At 36.5% G+C, this 2,216-nt stretch overlaps 1 protein-coding gene across 3 annotated transcripts in view; it reads right to left on the minus strand.

Annotated features, from left to right (window-relative positions):
* The window catches only part of LOC106881302 (glycine receptor subunit alpha-1), a 236,793-nt gene that overhangs the window by 114,456 nt on the left and 120,121 nt on the right, over positions 1 to 2,216 (minus strand). The window lies entirely within an intron of this gene.

Genomic DNA, 2,216 nt, shown 5'->3' on the forward strand with positions numbered 1-2,216 from the left:
TATCTGAGGATGTGTATGTATTCGTGTGTCTTAATAGATAGAAATATATTTGAAGGAGGCGTCACTAGTTTTTCAATGATGTTATCGTATCATCTACCCTCAGCAGTTAATTTTTTTAAAGCATCTAATTATTCATGGCTTTAAATTATCATGACCGAAATAATATCGAAAAACGGAAAAGTTAGGTTGAAATAATAATGGCAAAACAACCACAGCAACAACAACAACAACAACAACAACAACTAAAGCATCTCCCGGTCAGTGTATTGATTGGAAGATTGTCAGGGAGAATGGAACGTCTGCGCCATTGATTTATTCCATACTGATTTGTTAGCAGTTGGATAGTTTTCTGATAATATTAAATATACATGATGAAAATTTGCTGATAACTTATCGGCCAGAACTCATTAATCTTGATAAATACGACAGATAAAACGTCCACGCATGCGCGCACTGATACATGCATATACATTTAATGCAGCAGATACACTGTACACACAAACACACGCGCGCACACACAGACAGACAGGGGCGCGCTTACTGACACAACATTCAGAAAATAATCAGACCAAACATTGCAGCAGACACAACGCAGAATATTTTCAAACCAGAACAAAGGGAAACATGAAAACAAAGCAAAACTCTGTATGGACACAAAGAATTGTACTCGGTTGTGCTGCAAATGTTCGGGACGTAGAAAGAATATGTTTATACTACTGGAATTCTTTCTACTCTAGCTACAAGACCAGCAATTTTCGAAGAAGATGCGGTGTGGCGGGGTAGCTTGTAAATTACACCTACCCCAGGGCTCGACTGGTGATAAGTTTATCGGCCCCGAAAGGATGACAGGCAAAGACGACCTCGTTGGAATTTGAATTCAGAACGTTGAGCTGGAAGGATGAAAAGCAAAGTTGATCTCTGTAAGATTTGAGCTTAGCTCGTTAAGAGCTGGACGAAGTGTCACTAAGCATCTTATCCGACGCACCTGTTCGCCCCCTTCATTGCCATTAATAATGGTTTATAATTTAGATATAGCCTTTGACGGCGGCGAACAGTTAATTGAATCGATCTAGTACTTAACTGGTAATTTATTTTATCTACTCTAAAGCGATGAAAGGCAAATTTAACTTCAGTGGGGCCTGAACACAGAACATAAAGGACCGAAACGAATTATCTCGAGATATTTCGCTCAAAGTTGTAACGTGCCTACCAATACGTCACCTTTCTTTCTTTAATAACCTTAAAGCCTACAATATAATACAAAACGTAACGGTTAAATAGGAATGTTACGATCAATGGGTTGACAGAAACAATTGAACAGTCAACGTGATATATTAAATACAAGTCCCTTTATGCACTGAGTTCAAATATTGATAGGTCCCGAATACTGTCTTTATTTTTTCTTCGGTGTCGATAAAATAAGCACTTGTTAGTATGGAGTTGATACAAACGATAGTTTTGTCCTTTTGCCAAAGTTAAAAATCTTGTTTATTATAAACAACTATAAGCATTGTTATGTAGATCAATATTGGGTGTTTTGATTTGTTTCTGACATTGCAAAGAAGAAAATTTGTTCATCCTTTCGATGATTTTCGAAAACTTATGTTAGAAATCGTAGAATAAAATCGCATAGATTACGTTCTATCAATTTATAAAAACTTTATTTCATTCTGCTGCACGGGCTCAGGGCTCACTGTTGTATACGTAGAGAGAGAGGTTCAAGTGCATACCGTGACGCATTGCTGCCGATCTTACAATGCGTTACGGTATGCACTTGAACCTCTCTGTCTACGTATACAACACTGATCCCCGAGCCCGTGCAGCAGAATGAAATAAAGTTTTTTAAATTGATAGAATGTAAACTATGCGATTTTATTCTACTTTGGATTCAGCTCAAATCGTTTGAATCCAGGTCTTTTAAAGTTATGCTACCTTATTCAGATCTACAAACTTCGTTTACAGACCCTTTATAGCGTTCTCTATAAGAGTGATTATACATCGTATTCACGACAGAAAAAATTGGGCGGATAAAAAGGCTAACTCCCGTGTTGCTCAGAGGAGAATTCTTCATTAATCATGGGAAAAAAATATTCTAAAGAGATTAATGGTACAATAGATAAATAAATGTATATGTAGGTAAACAAATCTATCTATCTATCTTTCTATCTATCTATCTATCTATCTATCTATCTAACTAACTAACTAAGCATAAACAT

Source organism: Octopus bimaculoides, chromosome 13, assembly GCF_001194135.2.
Source record: "Octopus bimaculoides isolate UCB-OBI-ISO-001 chromosome 13, ASM119413v2, whole genome shotgun sequence".
Lineage (NCBI taxonomy): Eukaryota > Metazoa > Mollusca > Cephalopoda > Octopoda > Octopodidae > Octopus > Octopus bimaculoides.